The sequence below is a fragment of the Dasypus novemcinctus genome, chromosome 21, assembly GCF_030445035.2.
Source record: "Dasypus novemcinctus isolate mDasNov1 chromosome 21, mDasNov1.1.hap2, whole genome shotgun sequence".
Lineage (NCBI taxonomy): Eukaryota > Metazoa > Chordata > Mammalia > Cingulata > Dasypodidae > Dasypus > Dasypus novemcinctus.
Window position 1 is genome coordinate 68,671,388 of NC_080693.1, and position 6,000 is coordinate 68,677,387.

Consider the following 6,000-nt stretch of genomic DNA (forward strand, 5'->3'; position numbering starts at 1 on the left):
GGGAAGAGGTGGTGTAGAGGGGATTCTACTTTACATTATTAGTTGTTGTGTATCATTAGTTTTAAAACTGCATGCAGGGGAACGGACTTGGCCCAGTGGTTAGGGCATCCGTCTACCACATGGGAGGTCCGCGGTTCAAACCCCGGGCCTCTTTGACCCATGTGGAGCTGGCCCAGGCGCAGTGCTGATGCGCATAAGGAGTGCCCTGCCACACAGGGGTGTCCCCCTCCTAGGGGAGCCCCACGTGCAAGGAGTGCGCCCCGTAAGGAGAGCTGCCCAGCACGAAAGAAAGTGCAGCCTACCTAAGAATGGCACCACCCACAAGGAGAGCTGACACAACAAGATGACGCAATAAAAAGAAACACAGATTCCTATGCTGCTGACAACAGAAGCGGACAAAGAAACAAGATGCAGCAAATAGACACATAGAACAGACAACCGGGGTTGGCGGGGGAGAGGAGAGAAATAAATAAATAAATCTTTTTAAAAAACCTGCATGCAGGTATTTCTTTGATAGAATTTTAACTTAAAAAAGTCATCTAAGGGAAACGGACTTTGGCCCAGTGGTTAGGGCGACCGTCTACCACATGGGAGGTCCGCGGTTCAAGCCCCGGGCCTCCTTGACCCGTGTGGAGCTGGCCCATGCGCAGTGCTGATGCGCGCAAGGAGTGCCGTGCCACACAGGGGTGTCCCCCGCATGGGGCTCCCCTACGCGCAAGGAGTGCACCCATAAGGAGAGCCGCCCAGCGCGAAGGAGGGAGCAGCCTGCCAAGGAATGGCGCCGCCCACACTTCCCCTGCCGCTGACGACAACAGAAGCGGACAAAGAAACAAGACGCAGCAAATAGACACCAAGAACAGACAACCAGGGGAGGGGGGGAAATTAAATAAATAAATAAATATTTAAAAAAAAAAACATTTTGCATATACTCTCCAATTAGTATGAGGGCAGTTAAAGAAGCAGAACTCTGGGTATGTCAGAACAATGAATAGGCCTTAAGTGCAAGCTGGAGTATGGATTTTGTTCAGTAAGGAGTAGAGGCCACATTAGGTTTTGAAAAAAAACTTCACAAACACAAAACAGTAGCCTAAGGTAGTGTCTCTCAAACTTTATTGTGCATTCAAAGCACCAGCAGATATTGTTAAAATGCAGATTTTGATTCAGAGGATTCAGGATGGGGCCTGGCAGTTCTAACAAGCTCCCAGGTGATGGTACACTGCTGATCTATGGACCATCCTGTATGTTTAAAGAACCTTGTTTTAAGGACACTAATCTGCAAAGGGTGGGCAGCCAGGGGAGGGGAAGAACCCAGAGAAAGGAATACCAGTTAGAAGACAGTTATAGTGGACCACATTTATAGTTATAAGAGTCTTCTTTGCTCATATTTTTTTAATGTAATATTAAAAAAATAAAGACCAAAAAAAAAAAGTCTTCTTTGGCAGAGGAAATGTTAAGAAATAGACAGAAATAGATGGGAGAGTTTTCCCTGTATGGTATAAAGAAAACGGAAAAAAAAAAAAAAAAAGAGATGGATGGGGGAAAAATAAAAGAAATTATGAAAAATTTAGAGTTTGAAGAGACCCCAGAAGTCATCTAGCCCACTCATCCATCCTTTGGATTTTATAGACTCCCAAGTATATATGGTATCTAGACTCTGCTTGAAAACTTCCAATGCCAGAGACTCACTGGTTCATCAGGGAGCCCACTCTATCTTCGCACAATTCTGACGACTGACTTTATTGTGCCTGGATGATAGAAGAACAGTAGTGTATCAATGACAGAAATTGGTAAACTCAGAGGTGGAAGTGGTTTTGGCGGAAGATGAGTCTGCGTTTTCAAATCATACTGAGGCAGTTCTATATCTCAAGTGGAAATGCACAGCATTCCATTAGAAAAGCAGAATTGATGCTTAGAGGTTAGACATGGCTAAGTGGACTTGGAAGTTAAATGGTGAGAGAAAAGGAGAAATCTGGCAAGAAAGCCTAGGGATAGATTTAGAGGATGGAATTTGAAAGTCTGGTAGGAAATGGAACCCTAAAAAGTTTAAAGTTCCCATTTCCTCTGCCTGGATCCCCTCCCCTCTCTCAATCTGGCTAACTCTGATCTGTCCCTCAGTACTCAACTCAGGTGTCAGGTCGTCCTTGGCCCCTTAGGGCTGTTTTGCGTCAGTATTCAACTTTTACCACCCACCACACTCTTAAGTGCCTGTTTACCTGTCCCATCCACTAGAATAGAGTCTTTAAGGGCAGGGAATGCATCTTCTTCACAGTTGCATTCCCAGGGGCTAACATGACCAACACATAATATGGGCACTCACATATTATCAACTTAATAATAATAATAGTAAAAATAATGTAGGCAACAAATGTTTATGGTGAACTTAACTATGTGCCAGGCACTGTGCTAAATGCTTCATGGAGATCAATTCACAATAAGTATTATCAAAAAAGAAAAACAAAAACCAGTAAAAAAATTAAAAAAAAAAAAAAGTATTACCATCCCCATTTTATGATCAGGCAATTAAGGCTCAGGGAGATTAAATGTCCATGGGTACACAGCCAAATGGGAGAAAACTCATTACAGCTGTTCCAAAGACTGTGCTTTAGCACCCCCAACAGTGTTAATAGAGAATCCCAAGGAGAAATTTCAAGACTGAATGTGCGCAGATAAAATGATATGCTCACTTGGGCAGCACATATATAAAATTGGAATGATAGATAAGATTAGCATGGCCCCTGAGCAAGGATGACATGCAAATTCATGAAGCATTCCATATTAAAAAAAAAAAAAAAAAAAAAAGATGAAATGATGACTAAGGCACCACCTGATTTACCAGCGCTGTGGAAAGGATGCCACATGGAACAGAAAGGAGAATTTATTTATCCTGATATTTTTTAACTTTTTTTTTTCCTTTTTCCCTATTTCTGTCACTCCTTTTCTAACTATAAAAATTCCACTTTCCCAATTCAGCACGGAACTAATAGCTAAATTAATAGGCTCCTGGCCTGAGGCAGGTCATCAGAGAATCGTTTTCTTCATCAACTCTCTGGAACAAGAAACCGTCTTGTTTCTAGAAAATATGAGTCAATGAAGAAATGTTTTAATGCCGGCAAATACATATCCGAACACTGTTCCACTTCAACAGATTTTACAGTTGAAAAAGGACCAATTCGAACGGTTTTTCCTCTTTCAACAAAGAAAGGGCGAAGTCAAGTTAAAGTATGCTAGAGTATCTTAAGTGAAGGCAGGGCAGAATGGTTAGTTCCCCATTTCTTAAAACCTGTATATTTTATTAACCGTTTCCCTTCCCCACCGCCACCTCCATCTCTGCCCAAACCTGTGGCCACTTAAACAATCCTGGAAAACAAAAACACAAGTAGAAGTTCTTTGTTTTGGCAGATTCAGGGAGTCCCTGGATCTTGTGCCCTCATGGGGGCTTGACCCGCTGCCCGTCCAGCCGGGAGATCTGATGGGGGGGGGGGGGGGCGAATAGAAGCGAGAGAGCACTAGGACCTGCCGCCTTTTCGAGACAAATTGACACTGGACCCCAGGTTCCCGAGCGGGAAGTCCCAGAGGAAGGGAAAAAAGGAGCTCGGCAGCCCCATTCCGACGTCTACCGTCCATGCCCAGGCCTACTGTGCTCTCGGGCTCCGTCCCCTCGTTACCGGAATCGAGAAGAATGCGAGTTAAGCGTGCCCGTGGAGGGCGAGCGTGGGCCCGGGATGGCCGCTTTGAGGAAGGCTCGCCCCTGAGAAGACGGACTCAGCGTCAAGGCGAGGAGGGACTGAGCCCGGAAACGCACCAGGCGGCCCAGCCAGCCAGGTACCTGGTCCTGGAGTTAGCCCGCAGTACCGACTCCGTCTCAGCTCCGCCTCCTCAGCTGCTGGCCGCGCCGCCGCCAAGCCGGTTGCTGGGCGGGAGGGACGCAACGTGCCATGCGCAGTAGAGGCCCGGGGAGGGCCGGTGGAGTGCTGCGCCCCGCCCCGCTCGGGCGGATGGGGAAGCTACGGCGGCAACCCGAGCTGCTTTCCCATCCGCCGAACCTACCCGAGGGCATTCCGTATCAACGGTGGGGGCCTGTCTCCCCAAGAAATGTCTGTGGAAGCCAAAGACCTAACTTGTCATCGGAGCGGACTGCGGGTCCAAAAAGGACTTCCCAGAGCCTCCGCTCGCGTGGCAAGAGGGGCATATAGTAGGGTGATTTCAATTATGAAGAATAAAGAGAATTAGAGAAAGGCAAATGAGCACTGGCTGCTTTGAGATTTTTTTTTCCTACTTAATTTCGTGTGGTAGGACTTCAGTGGATAAACCTGTCCCCTACTATTATTCGAAAAGCTCTCAAATGTCCTGCACTTTGGTCTCTAGGGCACCAGATGGACAGGTTGCAAAAAAGTCATTCTTTCTCCAATCCCCAGGTTCCTCATATGTAAAACGAGGAACATAGCTCAACTAATGGGAAATATTGTTTTTCTCCCTTCTGGATCTTTTTTGTCCCTGGACCTTCCCTCATCCACAACTAAGTGATCTGTTTGCTCTGATGGGGAGAATAGCCCAAATGAAGGCATGCAGTGCTTGAGAAGTGATGGAGTAGAGCTCACTTCCGTGAGACTGTGTTATCAGCAATTTACTCCTTCCACTGGGCAGGAGTAAGGTTGATCCAAAATTTGATTATATACCACCAAGTAATGAACACTTTTCCCAGCTCTCACCTTTGACACAGATTTATATGGAGGAAGAAATGCAGCTACATTCAAACAGGGACTAATGAGTAGATGACACTAAAACTGAGTGGTATTTGCCATCCAACTGAATTGCACCAAAGTGTCTTTCAATTTTACATAGATCACTTTGATCTTACCTGGTGCTTTAATATTTCAAAGCACTACTGTCACTACTCTCTCGTTTTCAAAATAAGATGCTTCTCTCAGTCACAAACTATAAATTCACAATGCAAGGTGGTAGTAGAAATTGAAGCAAAACTTCTTAATGGTGTTTTATAGAAAAGACCTTCACTTGCATTTTCTGAATTGAGGGTACTAGAGAAGACAGTGCCTGAAAGATGCCAAACTTCATTTGGCAGCCATTGTAATGGGGGTGTTTCCCATCTATGTTCTAATATCTGGCCCTGCCGTTTCCTAACTGGATGCCATCATTTTTAAGTGAGTCTGTTAAGGGGGCTAAGATCTTACCATCCTCAGGACTGTCTAACAAAAACTAGTTAGAGAACACTTGGGCCCAGATTCTCTTGTGACTGAAGGAGCAAATTTCTATTAGTTTTAGTTATCCTCACAATAGGCCCTTCTACATATCAACTGTAGCAGTTCAATATTATTGATAAATTCCAAAAAGAAATACTGGATTATGTTTGTAAACTGATCTTTTCCTCTGGGCATATTAGATTATATCAGATTCATAGTTTACTTGATTATGTACTTATGTAAACCTCTTTTGCCAGTAGGGCATTGAGTTCCCACCCACCAAACGGTGGGGACTCACAGATAAAAGGCATATGAAAGGACAGAGTTAAAGAGTTTTTGATGTTGGAGTTTGATGCTGACGCTGGAGCCCCAGGGAGAGAGAGAGAGCCATTCGCCTGATAGTCTACAGCTGACCTTGTGGAAAAAACAGAGAAGCTGAGCCCGGAGGAACACAGGAAGCCTGAACCCTTGCAGACCAGACGTTGGCAGCCGTCTTGCTCCAACATGTGAGAATAGACTTTGGTGAGGGAAGTAACTTATGCTTCATGGCCTGGTATCTGTAAGTTCCTACCAAAAAAAAATATCCTTTATAAAAACCAACCAATTTCTGGTATTTTGCATCAGCACCCCTTTGGCTGACTAATATACCAATTCAGAGAACTTAGACTAGTTAGTGCAAAGGAATTTCAGAGTTTGCAGAGTAAGTTGCCTTTTCCTGCTTTGCATTTGACTTGTAATGAATCCTGGGATGCACAAGCTCCCTAATGGTTTTCATTTATAATAAGGGTTGGGGGGAAACAGA

General features: G+C 44.8%; 1 protein-coding gene and 1 non-coding gene across 9 annotated transcripts in view; one reads left to right on the top strand and one right to left on the bottom strand.

Moving 5' to 3' along the window:
• Positions 1–3,944, bottom strand: part of STRADA (STE20 related adaptor alpha) — a 49,234-nt gene extending 45,290 nt beyond the window's left edge. For 3 of the 8 annotated variants that reach the window (XM_004456797.5, XM_004456795.5, XM_004456796.5), the window contains exon 1: positions 3,827–3,926. The gene's annotated coding sequence lies outside the window, so the exon portion shown is untranslated. Of the gene's footprint in view, positions 1–3,802 lie in introns of all 8 variants that reach the window. The other 5 variants (XM_012524524.4, XM_071210741.1, XM_004456793.5 and 2 more) reach the window with 4 other exon arrangements.
• On the top strand, positions 2,678–2,780 carry LOC111763765 (U6 spliceosomal RNA). The gene has a single exon (XR_002796564.1). It is a non-coding gene; the product is annotated as a U6 spliceosomal RNA (small nuclear RNA).
• Positions 3,945–6,000: the final 2,056 nt, after the last annotated feature.